At 40.0% G+C, this 16,183-nt stretch overlaps 1 protein-coding gene across 11 annotated transcripts in view; it reads right to left on the reverse strand.

The window, feature by feature from the left end:
* Positions 1–16,183, reverse strand: part of SGMS1 (sphingomyelin synthase 1) — a 290,473-nt gene that overhangs the window by 97,325 nt on the left and 176,965 nt on the right. For 9 of the 11 annotated variants that reach the window (XM_029245156.1, XM_029245154.1, XM_029245153.1 and 6 more), the window contains one exon: positions 9,447–9,527. The exons of 1 other annotated variant lie outside the window; for it this stretch is intronic. The gene's annotated coding sequence lies outside the window, so the exon portion shown is untranslated. Of the gene's footprint in view, positions 1–53; positions 1,572–9,446; positions 9,528–16,183 lie in introns of those variants that run through there. One more of the 11 variants, XM_029245169.1, reaches the window with a different exon arrangement.

The following is a 16,183-nucleotide window of genomic DNA, read 5'->3' on the forward strand; positions in this document are numbered from 1 at the left end:
CAGACCTTATTCTTTATACCTCCATCTCAAACTGACTTAGAGAGCCTTAGTACCTTCCTTCTTTTTGAAATCCCTGACTTTTCTCTCTTGGCAGATGACAAAAGTCCACTGGAGGCAGAGATGGTGTTTCAGAGGCCTTGTATCCCCCAGGACCTAGCAGATTCTGAATGGTTGCTGATATAATGACGTTTAAGTTATATAACAGCCACAAAGGAGAAAGGAAAACTTTCCTTTTCACTGCTGACACACCAAGAATACACAAATATTATAGCTGTTCAAACCAGTTGGCAAGCAGAACCCAAGTGGCAGATGCGTGTCTTTGCTCTTTACGACATGTTCCAACAATAAAGAATGCCACTACTGAGAAAGCAAATCTGATACTTCCTAAAGGGAAGTACATTTTACAGAAGAGTGTCAGCACATACAATCTCGGTTCCCCAAATACTAATCCACTCACGAGAACAGAGAGACTAAGTCATTCCATCATCTGTTTCAAGTAAGGAACACATACATACATATCTGACCATCTTACCAAAGTACCAATTCCCCCTTAAATAGAAACATCTACCTGTTTACCTACAAGTGCTCCTAAGCATAAAAGGTAGCAAATGGCAGTTCTCCGAGGCAACTTGTAACTACTAGAACCATCGTACGTTTCCATTTGTTTATATGGTTTAAAATCAAAAGCTATATGACATTTGCATTAGAGCAAGCCTCTGTCCAAGAGTCATTATCATACATACACACACGGAGTCACTCGTATCCTTTGATGAGTGCTAACACATTTCTGCTTTTATGAGATGGGAATAAACGCTACCGTTTTTCTCAAAAAGCTATGTGATAAATCAGCCAACCTACTATCCAATTACATTTATTATAATTGCCCATGACAAAGACACAGACTTCTTAAATATTCCAAGTACAAACAACCAAATGAATTATTCAGTATTCTTTAATTTGCAGGTAACAGAAAGGGCACTTGAAGGAGCAGAGGCAAAAGCAAGACAGACTCACTGAGTCTAGCAACACAAAAGCCACGGGGGTGGCTAGGCTTTAGGACCAACTCAAAATGAACTCCACCAGGACAAGAGAACATCTTTGCTTCTACAGGTTGGCTTTGTTCTCCCTTCCTAAAATCTGCCTTCTTCCACTTGACTCCCAGCTCTGCCACTAAGAAGGACTATTCCATAGTTATAATTTTTAAAATTCTTAAGAAAACCTCATGCTGGTCCAGCTTGGGGCCATGTAGCCACTCCAGTGGCCAAGGTCCCATGACTGACTGGTCTACACTAGAACTACCTCGTTGAACTGGCGGGAAGAGCAGTAAGTCCTCCAGAAGACAGGTGAGTTTACTTCCCAGAAGTGGAAAGGGGGGCTCATTTGTCTGCCCCCAAAATATCACCACCTATCAAGAAATTCCACTTCAAGTCTAACGCAAAAGCTTATCTAAGCAGTCCTCAACCTGGTAATAAATTACATTCTGAAAGTTGTTTAATGAACTCTAAAGTTCATGAACACTTCTGTGGCACTTGAAATGCATTTCACTAGAGACCAAATGTAGAGAGACTGGCTTCTCTGCCAGACTTTAAAGGCCTATTGAACTCATGATTTATCTGAAGTATAATGTTAATAATATTTCTAACACTATACTCAAACCCCATTCATAACATTGTTCCTATAGGAAAATGTATTTGAAATTCCACCTACAGCAAGAAAAACATGCTCAATTTAATTCATTTACTGAGTATCCAGTAATGATAGTGGCTTCCATTGTGCACATATCACTTTACATTTAATCTGTACACAATACAGCAAGGCAGGTATTAACAACTGCACTGAACACACGATGAAACTGGGAGTTCGAGAAGGTTTTGAAGCCTAAGGTCAATCATGAGGACAAGTCAGAGCCTGCTTCAGAGCTATGAATGTTTGACCCCAAAGCTGGGAGTATTCTGTCTGATATCTGTAGCAGCCAGACAAGAGTGGACTTTCAGTTCAGGTGACTAAGAGCTGAGCTAACGTTTCAGACTCTGTGTGAAAGCATCTAGATTTCCCTGCAGAGAAGAGAAGGAACTAGTGGGCATCATACACAGTCAATAGCCAGACATTACCTTTGTATATCTTCCCAAGAGAAGGTATTTCTCTGTGGCAAAACAAAAGAAAATATTCATCTGGGTAAACCTTAAATTATACAGATGCTTGTACTGACATGAGGATCGTCTGCAAATTAAGGGTCTATAAATAGTATCTTCATAAAAAATTGATTTTGCCCTGTTGAAAAAAGAGAGCATTATCTTAGAGGGCACTTAGGTGCTTTAGAAGAAAGTTAAAATTGCAAAAATAACTAGCTAAGGTGACTCAGTTCTGCCAAAATAAATGCAATGGATGCATTTCACAGCTTTAACTGTATTTCATATTTTAAAAAATGTTTTTGGTTATGCGGTATTTACTACACACAAGAGAATATATTGGGTTGGCCAAAAAGTTCGTTCGGGTTTTCGTAACAGAAAAACTCGAACGAACTTTTTGGCCAATACAATATTTAACTTATTTGTCAGGAAAAATAATATTAACATGAACAATCATGAACACACCACCCAACCTAAAGGCAGACCATCAGCGATAAACCATGGCAGCTCCCTGAGTGTTCCGTCCTATCTGATGGAGGCTGAAAATTGCTTCTTTCTGTGCATGTTGGACAAGAAGTTTGAAAGCCCTTGGTCCAAGATGGGGCTCTAATAATAAATTAACCCAGTGTCTTCTGAAATTAAACTGGAGAAGTGATCATGAGTAATGAGACACAGAACAGCTGAATTCAATCATAAAGGAAGGGCACAGGTAAACTGTACATTGTCTTAATCTAGAAACTGCTCATCAGACAGACTTGTAGGAGCTTTTGGTTTTACTCCATGGTCCAAAGCCAGGAGTAGTCATTAGACAGATTACTAGGCACATGACCTGAAATATGACAGGTCAACTGGAAATTGTTCCAAATTGAGGTAAGGTATTACTAAGCCAAGACAAACTGGTTCTCCCATGCAGAGCCTTAAACACATCAGACACCATAAGAAGAAAAAGAAAAGGAGCACATGAACTAATAACAACGAACTTCATGCATCACGGAGAAAAGGACAAATAACTTGAGGGGGGAAAATCAAAGAAAATAGTCAATAATTTTGTTGTAACAGGGAGTTAAACAGCTTATATTATGGGGAAGCATTAAGATAAAGAAATTAAAGAGTTTACAACATACGTCTAAAGAAAGGACATATACACTAAGCTAGTGAGAGAGTCAGTATAAATTGTGTGACTAAAAACTACATATTGAGAATAAGGAAGTCTAACACGCAATACAAATTAAATGGTACAGTAAATACATGCTAAGGAGGAGATGGAAAAGGGAAGATAAGCTTAACTAAGAAAGCAATGACATTTAAAGACCATCTTAAGGATGGCATACAACAAAGTGGGGACACCTACATGAACACAGTTTGCCAATTATCAAAGCGACACTCTCCCTCAGCACCCGACACTGTCTGCCTTGTTTTATAGCTGCTGGGATACACAGCATCCAATTGCATCGTACTCTAAGATTCCTGAAGGCTGGGTCCAGGGCTTGGATTTTTAAAGCCTCCAGACGTCCAGACCTTGACATGGGACATGTTCTACAAATGTTAGAAGAAAAAAAAAATTAAGAGTCAAGTTGGTCAACCCTAAATACCTTATTTAAATGCCTTATTTGAAGTGATAACCTCTGATGAAGGTTGACCTCTTCAATGCAGGAGGAAGAGTGTAGTACAACAGATGATGGGGAACACTGTTTCTCAACTTAAAAAGGAAGTTCTCTGTACAAGGTGTGTGTGTGTGTGTGTGTGTGTGTGTCCTGAAAGGGAGAGAGGGTGGTACCTAATGGGTGAAAAAGGAGCAGATCAGTTCAGGTTGAAATATGCTGCCGTAACAACACCAGCATTTTGGAGGCCAACAACAGAGAAAGGTTTATTTCTGGTCCTGTTTGGTTCTGTGCAGGTGAGCCAAGGCTGGGGTCCATGTTGTCTTCACTCTGTGACCAAGGCAGAAGGAGCACCCCTAACTGGGACAGGCTGATCTCATGGCAAAGAGAAAAGAAAGATGGCAGAATCAGGCAATGTCTATTCCATTTCTGCCTGGAAATGGCACATCATTGTTATTTACATTTCTTATTATTTGCAAGTCCTATGGCAAGCCAGCCACAGGGCTCAGCCCTCAGTGGGGTGGGAAAGAATATCCTCTCACAGGATGGAGGGTGGGTAGGGAGGAAGAGCGAATGTTTTGACAATAATATAATCTACCACAAAGGAAATGGAAAATGGCTAGCGAAGTGCTTTCTTCCCTTCAGTAGTGATAGAAGAAGATGTCCTATTATAAAAAAGCAGTCTTTCCATTTCTGTGGTACTTTATGGTGTTTTCATAATATTTCAGATATTGTCTCACTGTATCCTTACAACCAACCCAGTGTGATCCCAGGACTTGCCCAAAGCCCCAGCAGCTCCTGAAATGGAACCCGAAGTCTGGTGACCTCTCACCGAAGGAGCCTTTGAGGCCTCTGTTTCACCCACAAAATGGAGATAATCCCTGACACGTCCTAAGAAGGTTGTTGAGAGATTAAGTAAAACAACATATTTAAAACACATAAGCACATAAAAGTACTCAACAAATATAAGGTAGTATTATTATTAAATTATGATATCTATGTCTTAACCCATGTCTTTCCCAAATTAAATTTAATCACAAATAGTTTGTTTAAATTCCTTAAGAAGAAAATGCATTTATTAATGATGTTTCCTTCCCCTGTCAAAACCATAAGCTCCCCTAGTTGAGTTTTATCTGTACATACACACTGTCCCCATGACTTCTCTTACTTGTTTACTCCCTGACTGATCAGTTTCTTAAGATTCTCAAGAAGTTTCAGAAGGCGGCACTGTTAATAATTTTTATTTCTTCCCAAACAAGAGAAATTAAGGAAAACTGAAGACGCCCAGTCTTCATTTCAAGTATGATATAGATTCCACGTGTGGCTCCCAACTGAGAATGAATAAAGGACTTAGCATCAAAGGCTCCAGCCCTAATTACCACTACTTGCCTTCGCTCTTTGCATTCTACCAAACTACAGTTCCAGCCTTTCCCCAGAATGGAATCTTCCTTTCCCACCTCTGCCTCTTGGCTCCAACTGTTTGTCCTACCTAGAGTATTCCCTAGGCACTGCCCCAACTCTGTTAAAGATCCTGCCCAAATATTGAATAATTAGGTAAGTGCACCACAGTGCATACACAAAGATGTTCATCATAGTGTGCTTTACAAGAATGAATAGTTGAAAACAACCTAAATGCCCACTAATAGGGAAATGGTTAAGTCCATGACAGACCACATATACATGGAATGCTATACAACAATAACAAAAATGATGTAGATTATACCTATTGAGGTGGCACGGTCTCAGTATATTATCAGTTGAATCAGGTTTCAAAACAATATTAATAATGATCCATTTTAGGAGGAAAAATATGTATCTAATCTAGACACAGGAAGAGTATGGCAGAATACAAAAAAAATGCTAATAATGGTATCTCAGGGTAGTGATAATGATTTTTCGAATCTTAGTAATTTTCACACTTTAAAGCTCTTTCCAATTAGCATTTTAACTTTTATAATCTAAAAAAGGGTATTTTAATTAAAAGGCATTAATACCCAATTCAAATGTCATCTGCTCCTGAAACCCTCCTTGCCCCCCGCTACCCCCCAGTCTAGCCCACCCTTATCACACAGGTAATTCCTCTCTCCTGTCTGTTTCCTGACAGTCTAATATATCTATTATAACATTTACCACATTTGTTTTGAAACGGCAGTTTTCTTTGTTCAGGCTTGATTATCAACTCCTGAAGTGGAACAAGCCTGTTTTACATTTACTGGAATCTACCCTAATAACCCATGACCCAAGTACCCAGAAACTACTGAGTGTGTTGATTTGAACATAAAGAAAGGTTATAAAATTTACACATTTGAAGACTGTACACCTAGTAGTGCTCTAATCAAAAATTCATCTATGGTGGGGATGTTCAGAAATTGCATAGGGTCCATTCTGGAGAGAGAAATGATCAATCAGGATATTTTACCTGTGGCAAAATTTCTCTATTAAACATTACTCCCATGTTTGCTTTCAAAGTTACCAAACACACCCTTATTCAACTTGTTTAAGACGTGGGTTAATATTTCTTAATCCAGAGGCAAGTCTCTCAGATTTTTATCCATGAGCTTCCTCTTCAAACGGACAAGAACTACTTTTGCAATAATCCAAGTCCAATCCTAACTCAGTAGGAAATATAAATACCTATTGTTTTAGCAAGAAATAAGGGAAATAAATGTTTTAAGATTATGTAAGTCTGATTCGGGGAACTGACACAAATGAATGTTTTGAAATATCCAAGGCATTTTTTTGAAGGTTCAATAAAGAATGTGTTTTGAGAACTAGGTGGGTGAGATTTAAAATAAAAACAACCACCACGATCTTAGCTGTTACTTAGCAATTTCAGGCTTCAATTGTTCCCTTCTAAAGGGCAACTGAGAAAACTGAAGAAACTGCTTCCAGAAGAAACACTGAGATATCTGATCCAGTTTCCTTTCTTCCTTCCATTTTATTCCCTAAGATTTTAATCCAGCCAGTATGAACTTTAAACTGCCCAGATTTTTTTGTTTGGTTTTGTTTCGCTCTCTCTGGAGACAATTCCTTTTCCTTAATTTCTGAATCAAAAGCAAAGCTACATGCCATGGTTAGTTAGGGGCACCCTGGCTGCTTGTCCCCAAAGTCTCACTACCTGAGGAAATGCAGAGTCACGGGAGTACAGAGAAGGGAAAGAAGGAAGTTCAAAAGGGAGTGAACAGTCTGACTTATCTCCAAGCACTGGCACTCGAAAGCCAGAAGAAGTGAGGGGTGCCAGGGGCCAGTTACAAAGCTGAGTTAACAACGTGAGAATGCCAGTCACACTCTTAAGAAAATAGGTCTAAATTCTAAACTGATCCTGACCCTTATCTTCATTCCAGAAGCTATGGGGGCATGATAACTTGGTTTACTTAGCATGGATTCAAAACCAGGCCAGGTTTGCTTTTTTTTTTAACATCTTTATTGGAGTATAATTGCTTTATAATGGTGTGTTAGTTTCTGCTTTATAACAAAGTGAATCAGTTATACATATACACATGTTCCCATATCTCTTCCCTCTTGCGTCTCCCTCCCTCCCACCCTCCCTATCCCACCCCTCTAGGTGGACACAAAGCACCGAGCTAATCTCTCTGTGCTATGCGGCTGCTTCCCACTAGCTATCTATTTTACGTTTGGTAGTGTATATATGTCCATGCCACTCTCTCACTTTGTCACAGCTTCCCCTTCCCCTTCCCCTTCCCCTTCCCCTTCCCCATATCCTCAAGTCCATTCTCTAGTAGGTCTGTGTCTTTATTCCCGTCTTACCCCTAGGTTCTTCATGACCTTTTTTTTTTTCTTAGATTCCATATATATGTGTTAGCATACGGTATTTGTCTTTCTCTTTCTGACCTACTTCACTCTGTATGACAGACTCCACGTCCATCCACCTCACTATAAATAACTCAAATTTCGTTTCTTTTTATGACTGAGTAATACTCCATTGTATACATGTGCCACATCTTCTTTATCCATTCATCCGATGATGGACACTTAGGTTGCTTCCATGTCCTGGCTATTGTAAATAAAGCTGCAATGAACATTTTGGTACATGACTCTTTTTGAATTATGGTTTTCTCAGGGTATATGCCCAGTGGTGGGATTGCTGGGTCATATGGTAGTTCTATTTGTAGTTTTCTAAGGAACCTCCATACTGTTCTCCATAGTGGCTGTACCAATTCACATTCCCACCAGCAGTGCAAGAGTGTTCCCTTTTCTCTACACCCTCTCCAGCATTTATTGTTTCTAGCTTTTTTGATGATGGCCATTCTGGTCGGTGTGAGATGATATCTCACTGTAGTTTTGATTTGCATTTCTCTAATGATTAATGATGTTGAGCAAACCAAACTCTTACCACCAGGGCTGAGAAAGATAATTGAAGATTTGTGGCTTGGAAATGTCTTCACAATAGGAAACTTACAGTCAGTGGTGAGCTGGGGCCAGCTCATACCAGTCCCTTAGAACAAATTGCATATTCTCAGGATTTTTGGCAAGGCAGTTGTTAAACACACCATCATTACAAGTTAAATTACATAAACATACAATTAAATTATACTAAGAACAAAGATCATAAATACTCAAAACACGTCACTTCCTGTTTTACTATTATCAATGCTCTTGATGTTCTTTGCAACTATTGTACCTGGTTGGTAGGAGATCATATAACAGTGTGCTCCTGCACATCCCTTCCCAACTCTGCTGGCGGTGACTTTTGCTGGTAGTGTGAAATCAGCTATGGTGGGAGAGTTTGAGTGTTCACACCATGGAAATCAGCAAACACTACAACCCCCTCCCCCCATCAGGGCTAGCTCTAAACATTTACCTGCGTATCACTACCTGCAATGTTAACCCACCACTGCCTGACAGGAGCTCAGGAAGTTCAGCTGGCCAGTCTTCTAAGTCAAGAAAAAGGCTTGCAAACTATAAATCATGATACAAATATAAGGATAGAAAGTAACTACTTTTATTGTGGCCCTGGAATGTACCAGTCATAGCACAAAGTACTATCCCCATGGTATTTCGTTTCATGAGAGGTATTATCAAATCCAATATACAGATGAGTCAACTGAGGTTGAGAGGCTGAGTAACTACTAAAAGCACAACAGCAAGAGCCAGGTCTATGAATGTATGACTCAAAAATGTATGATCTTTCCAGTAACTACCCCACTTACTAACGTTATCATTACCATAACGAAACCAAAACCAACCACGTTTAACTGTCAGATAATTAACAAACACTAATGGCCTTTTATATGTAAAAGAAAATGGTGTAACGAAGAGGAATAGACAAAGAGCTGACTTTTATTCATATTCACCAAGTTTACTCATATTTACCTCCAAAATGTACCCACAAAAAGTGGGTAAGAAATGGGGCCCACAGAACCAGTGGAATGAAGAATGATCTGCATTTGAGAAGGGCTACTCCAAGGTTAATGTAAAAGGAATCCTCTTTCAATTCTTTAAATACTTATGCTCTATCCACAAAACTGACATACCCAACTTAAGATGACACATTCTACCAAGAAAGAATAATGCAAAAGCAAAATTTCTCAAATGTTGGCACCAACTTTCTGTAGTGTTTGGATATTTACTTTTCAAAATTTTCTCTTTTAAACTTTTGAGGTATTTAATTGTGCTGTTATTTTACCATGGTTTCTTACAGAAAATTCACCCTGCAGTCAATGGAATTCTAAAGGGCTAACAAAATTTTACTCACTGATTATTTTTTAAAATTCTTGTCATCTTGGCTTCCTATAAGTTACCGGCTTCTCCCATTGTTTCTGTACATTTCCATCACCTGCCATGAGAAGAAAGAATCTGATTATATGTCTCATAAAGACCATTTCCTGGTTTCTACTACATTAGTCTTTTCCTTTCTTTATACCCAAAACACACAGAAAAATAGAGTTGTCTGTCCATTTCTCTCCAAAATCAAAAAGGCAGGAGAGAACACCACAAAAGATCACCTCAAGAGAAAGAACTTTAAAGAGCAGTATTTCTACTGTTGGGGTTTGGGGTGGACACTCTTAAAATACCCTCCCTTATGTTTTCAGGAAGAAATTTTTAGTCTTGCTTGGGAGGAAGCAGTATTACAATAAGCCACTTTCTCTCTCTACGTCTCCCCCCAGCCCCTCCTCCCTTCTCAAAAGCAAGTGACTTCTCACCCGGGAAGGCTAGAGTAAGCGCTGGCCTAGCTGGGCAGCAAGGCCCTCCCTCTTGTTCTCTCCAACACCTGGGGCCAAGCTAACTTCCACACAGTAAGCAGGACAAGGGCTGCCTGCTTCCAGGAGGGCCAGCCAGCTCTCTCTGCCAGCTTCTCTCCAGCTGTTACCAGACTAGGATGACTAGATCAGGGTTACTAAGGTCCAATTCATGCTTTACAGAAAGAGGTAACTGACCATTCTCAGTTCTCCAATCCTGTTTTTATCAGTAATTAAGCTACTATCTATGTTGCTTCCCACTTGAATTGCTCTATTTCTCAAATTGTTTAAAGATTATACGATTAGGAACTAAGATGGCGGAGTAGAAGGACGTGCCCTCACTCCCTCTTGTGAGAACACCAGAATCACAACTAGCTGCTGGACAGTCATCGACAGGAGGACACTGGAACTCACCAAAAAAGGTACCCCACGTCCAAAGACAAAGAGAAGCCACAATGAGATGGTAGGAGGGGCGCAGTCACAGCAAAATCAAATCCCGTAACTGCTGGGTGGGTGACTCACAGACTGGAGAACACTTATACCAGAGAAGTCCACCCACTGGACTGAAGGTTCTCTGAGCCCCACATCAGGCTTCCCAACCTGGGGGTCCGGAAACGGGAGGAGGAATTCCTAGAGAATCAGACTTTGAAGACTACTGGGAACTGATTGCAGGACTTCGACAGGACTGGGGGAAACAGAGACTCCACTCTTAGAGGGCAAACACAAAGTAGTGTGCGCATCGGGACCCAAGGGAAGGAGCAGTGACCCCAGGGAAGACCTGAACCAGACCTACCTGCTAGTGTTGGAGGGCCTACTGCAGAGGCAGGCAGTGGCTGTGGCTCACAGTGGGGACAAGGACACTGGCAGCACAAGTTCTGGGAAGTATTCCTGGGCGAGAGCCCTCCCAGAGTCCACCATTAGCCCCACCAAAGAGCCAAGGTAGGCTCCAGTGTTGGGTTGCCTGAGGCCAAACAACCAACAGGGAGGGAACCCAGCCCCAGCTTCAGCAGTCAAGCGGATTAAGTTTTACTGAGCTCTACCCACCAGAGCAACAGTCAGCTCTACCTACCACCAGTCCCTCCCATCAGGGAACTTTCACAAGCCCCTTAGATAGCCTCATCCACCACAGGGCAGACTGGAGAAGCAAGAAGAACTACAATCCTGCAGCCTGTGGAACAAAAACCACATTCACAGAAAGACAAACAAGATGAAAAGGCAGAGGGCTATGTACCAGATGAAGGAACAAGATACAACCCCAGAAAAACAATTAAATGAAGTGGAGATAGGAAACCTTCCAAAGAAAGAATTCAGAATAATGACAGTGAAGATGATCCAGGACCTCGGCAAAAGAATGGAGACAAAGATTGAGAAGATGTAAGAAATGTTTAACAAAGACCTAGAGAATTAAAGAACAAACAAACAGAGATGAACAATACAATAACTGAAATGAAAATTACACTAGAAGGAATCAATAGCAGAATAACTGAGGCAGGAGAACGGATAAGTGACCTGGAAGACAGAATGGTGGAATTCACTGCTGCAGAACAGAATAAAGAAAAAAGAATGAAAAGAAATGAAGACAGCCTAAGAGACCTCTGGAACAACATTAAACACAACAACATTCGCATTATAGGGGTCCCAGAAGGAGAAGAGAGAGAAAGGACCCGAGAAAATATTTGAAAAGATTATAGTCAAAAACTTCCCTAACATGGGAAAGGAAATAGCCACCCAGGTCCAGGAAGCACAGAGGGTCCCATACAGGATAAACCCAAGGAGAAACACACCGAGACACAAAGTAATCAAACTGGCAAAAATTAAAGACAAAGTAAAATTATTGAAAGCAGCAAGGAAAAAATAACATACAAGGGAATTCCCATAAGGTTAACAGCTGATTTCTCAGCAGAAACTCTGCAAGCCAGAAGGGAGTGGCATGATAAACTTAAAGTGATGAAAGGGAAGAACCTACAACCAAGATTACTCTACCCGCCAAGGATCTCATTCAGATTCGTTGGAGAAATCAAAAGCTTTACAGACAAGCAAAAGCTAAGAGAATTCAGCACCACCAAACCAGCTCTACAACAAATGCTAAAGGAACTTCTTTAAGTGGGAAACACAAGAGAAGAAAATGACCTACAAAAACCAACCCAAAACACTTAAGAAAATGGTCACAGGAACATACATATCGATAACTACCCTAAATGTGAATGCATTAAATGCTCCAACCATATGATCATCTCAACAGATGCAGAGAAAGCTTTTGACAAAATTCAACACCCATTTATGATAAAAACTCCCCAGAAAGTGGGCATACAGCAAACCTACCTCAACATAATAAAGACCATATACAACAAACCAACAGCAAACATCATTCTCAATGGTGAAAAACTGAAAGCATTTCCTCTAAAATCAGGAACAAGACAAGGATGTCCACTCTTGCCACTATTATTCAACATAGTTTTGGAAGTCCTAGCCACGGCAATAAGAGAAGAAAAAGAAATAAAAGGAATACAAATTTCAAAAGAAGAAGTGTAACTGTCACTGTTTGCAGATGACATGATACTATATGTAGAGAATCCTTAAGATGCCACCAGAAAACTACTAGAGCTAATCAATAAATTTGTAAAGTTGCAGGGTACAAAATTAATGCACAGAAATCTCTTGCATTCCTACACACTAATGATGAAAAATATGAAAGAGAATTTAAGGAAACACTCCCATTTACCATTGCAACAAAAAGAATAAAATACCTAGGAATAAACCTACCTAGGGAGACAAAAGACCTGTATGCAGAAAACTATAAAACACTGATGAAAGAAATTAAAGATGATACCAACAGATGGAGAGATATACCATGTTCTTGGATTGGAAGACAATATTGTGAAAATGACTCTACTACCCAAAGCAATCTACAGATTCAATGCAATCCCTATTAAACTGCCAATGGCAATTTTTACAGAACTAGAACAAAAAATCTTAAAATCTGTATGGAGATACAAAAGACCCCGAATAGCCAAAGCAGTCTTGAGGGAAAAAAAAGAACCTGGAGGAGTCAGACTCCCTGACTTCAGACTATACTGCAAAGCTACAGTAATCAAGACAATATTGTACTGGCACAAAAACAGAAACATAGATCAATGGAACAAGATAGAAAGCCCAGTGATAAACCCACGCACCTATGGTCAACTAATCTATGACAAAGGAAGTAAGGATATACAGTGGAGAAAAGACAGTCTCTTCAATGAGTGGTGCTGGGAAAACTGGACAGTTACATGTAAAAGAATGAAATTAGAACACTCACTAACACCGTACACAAAAATAAACTCAAAATGGATTCGAGACATAAATATAAGACTGGACACTATAAAACTCTTAGAGGAAAACATAGGGAGAACGCTCTTTGACATAAATCACAGCAAGATCTTTTTTGATCCACCTCCTAGAGTAATGGAAATAAAAACAAACAAATGGGACCTAACGAAACTTCAAAGCTTTGGCACAGCAAAGGAAACTACAAACAAGACGAAAAGACAACCCTCAGAATGGGAGAAAATATTTGCAAACGAATCCACAGACAAAGGATTAATCTCCAAAATATATAAACAGCTCATGCAGCTCAATATTAAAAAAACAAACAACCCAATCCAAAAATGGGCAGAAGACCTAAATAGGCATTTCTCCAAAGAAGACATACAGATGGCCAAGAAGCACATGAAAAGCTGCTCAACATCACTAATTATTAGAAAAATGCAAATCAAAACTACAATGAGGTATCACCTCACACCAGTTAGAATGGGCATCATCAGAAAATGTACAAACAACAAATGCTGGAGAGGGTGTGGACAAAAGGGAACCCTCTTGTACTGTTGGTGGGAATGTAAATTGATACAGCCACTACGGACGTTCCTTAGAAAACTAAAAATAGAATTACCATATGATCCAGCAATCCCACTATTGGGCATACACCCAGAGAAAACCATAATTCAGAGAGACACATCCACCCCAATGTTCATTGCAGCACTGTTTACAATAGGCAGGTCACAGAAGCAACCTAAATGCCCATCGACAGATGAATGGATAAAGAAGATGTGGTACATATATGCAATGGAATATTACTCAGCCATAAAAAGGAATGAAATTGGGTCATTTTGAGAGACGTGGATGGATCTAGAGACTGTCATACAGAGTGAAGTAAGTCAGAAAGAGAAAAACAAATATTGTATATTAACGCATTTATGTGGAGCCTAGAAAAATGGTACAGATGAACCGGTTTGCAGGGCAGAAATAGAGACACAGATGTAGAGAACAAACGTATGTACACCAAGGGGGGAAAGTGGTGGGGGGGTAGGGGGTGGTGTGATGAATTGGGTGATTGGGATTGACATGTATACACTGATGTGTATAAATGGATGACTAATAAGAACCTGCTGTATAAAAAAATAAATAAAATAGAAAATTAAAATAAATAAATAAATAAATAAAATAAAAATAAAGATTATAGGCTAGAAAAGGTAAATGATAAAGCATCCCAAACCACCAACATCTATCAAAGGACAATGCCCAGATAAAACCTTGGCTCAAAATCCTACCACTTCCTAGCCACGTGACCTTGGGAAAATCCATTCACATTTACCCAGCCTCAATTTCTTTATTTCTGAAAGAGAATCAAATGGCCCCTACCATACTGTGTGGTTGTGAGGATTAAAAAAAATGAAAGACGTGATCTGCCAAAGTCAAATTTTGATCTAACAAGGGTATCACCCCAGCACCAGGGACACCCAGAGTTCAATGATCAGACTTGCTACTTCATCCATATATACAATTCAAATAGCGCAGGTTCATGGAATAATGGATTATGCTCAGCAAAGTGCCCCCCTTTTCCAAAAGGAAGTCATTCAGAATGATGTTTTACTTCTGTTTTTCAATTTCCTAACATTTTAGGGTCCCCAACCAAGCGGTAGGAAGTTCCAATTTCTTTCTCTTCACAGAACAGCCCAAATGAAAACATCTTACTTCTAGCAAGTAGAATGCAGCAATTGCTCATTTTATGTGAAGAACATATGGCTCCAAGTAGACAACACTTATAAAATAGGAACCTGTTAACTTTCCTCACCTGAAGCCTCAGTGTTAAAGGCATTCAGAGAGAAGAGATTAATATTAATTGTAAAATGGCTCCATACACTGAGGTACCGTGAGAGACGGTGTCACCTCAGTTATAGAACAGGCAGAAACCCCAAGTTACCCAGACCACTAGGGTGTATGCGTGTCTGTAAGAGGGGCATAAAGAAGGGAGAGAATGGAAAAACACCCCATCAATACAGAGAGCTTCCTGGTAACAAAGAAAGAACTTGTCAACACCAATAAAAATAGCAGGGAAGGAATGAAGAGTCAAAGATTTGTATTGTAGATTGTACCCAACACCGAGGAACATTCTCATCGGCTGGCTGTAGCTTTATACTCCAGGTTACTTGGTATGGAAGGCCTTGAAAAGCATGGAAAATGCAGAGAGTTTGATATAAGTTTAAAATACATAGGCTTGAACTCTACCTCTGCTATTTAATAGCAGTGTGGTCTCTGCCAAGTAAGTTAATCCTCTAAGCCTCAGTTTCCAGGTCTGTAAAATAAGGACAATAATACATACCTCGGAGAGCAGTTATGCAGACTAGAGATAATGCATGTACAGTGCCCACCACAGACTATGTCCCCAAAATATAATTACAATCATTGTGTCTGCTACTGCAAGTATGATAGTCCATCAAATTCAGACTCTTTCTCTAGGTGAACATTTCGGAAAGAGGTTCAAATCACACTTTTGACAACAACATGAAACTCTTCTAAGCTGATCTGAATGAAGTGTTAAATAAAAATCTCCATCTTAGTTGGTAGCCTTTACTAACATGCAAACCAAAAGTTATAGCTATGCATTTGTTAGCATTCTTCATATCAGTCCTGAGTTTCTTTTTTTTTTTTTTTTGCGGTACGCAGGCCTCTCACTGTTGTGGCCTCTCCCGTTGCGGAGCACAGGCTCCGGACGCGCAGGCTCAGCGGCCATGGCTCACGGGCCCAGCCGCTCCGCGGCATGTGGGATCTTCCTAGACCGGGGCACGAACCCGTGTCCCCTGCATCGGCAGGCGGACTCTCAACCACTGCGCAACCAGGGAAGCCCCTGAGTTTCTATTTTTGATGATAAATTCTTGAAGAAGGGAATGAAAATTTTCCACTAGTGCTAATTCTTCTGGTGTGCATTGTAATGCCA

This window comes from Monodon monoceros, unplaced genomic scaffold, assembly GCF_005190385.1.
Source record: "Monodon monoceros isolate NGI ecotype Baffin Bay Population unplaced genomic scaffold, NGI_Narwhal_1 Super_Scaffold_4, whole genome shotgun sequence".
Taxonomy (NCBI): Eukaryota; Metazoa; Chordata; class Mammalia; order Artiodactyla; family Monodontidae; genus Monodon; species Monodon monoceros.